Source organism: Austrofundulus limnaeus, unplaced genomic scaffold (assembly GCF_001266775.1).
Source record: "Austrofundulus limnaeus strain Quisiro unplaced genomic scaffold, Austrofundulus_limnaeus-1.0 Scaffold1788, whole genome shotgun sequence".
NCBI classification, from domain to species: Eukaryota; Metazoa; Chordata; class Actinopteri; order Cyprinodontiformes; family Rivulidae; genus Austrofundulus; species Austrofundulus limnaeus.
In genome coordinates this window covers 1-473 of record NW_013954190.1, presented here as the reverse complement: position 1 = coordinate 473, position 473 = coordinate 1, and positions in this window count along the sequence as shown.

The following is a 473-nucleotide window of genomic DNA, read 5'->3' as shown; positions in this document are numbered from 1 at the left end:
CAGGACTGGCTGCAGTAGGATTATAGACCTACACATCTGCAGAAGTTTCTCTGACATGACAACAAAAAGCATTTCAATGCAATGTTATATTGACAAATGTATCTACATAAAGTCAGTTCTAGAAATAATGACAGTTAAACATTANTTCAATTGATAAAATAATGTATTTGATGGGTGACTGTAATGTTTTCTAGTGACTATTCTTACAACTCTTTTGTGTAAAATAAAAACAGAGTTTGTAATTGTTTTACAAACTTTACCCCAGACTTCGATCCAGTAAATTAAGTGTGGAACAATTATTGCATTATACAACATAAACAGTGTTTTATCATTGAATAACTCTCTGACTTTATACAGTACTGTAATAGACTTATCTATTTGTGCTCTTAAATAATTTATGTGAGGTCTCCATGTCAGCTTTTCATCAATGATGACACCAGAAACTTCACCTCACTGACTCGACAAATCTCAAC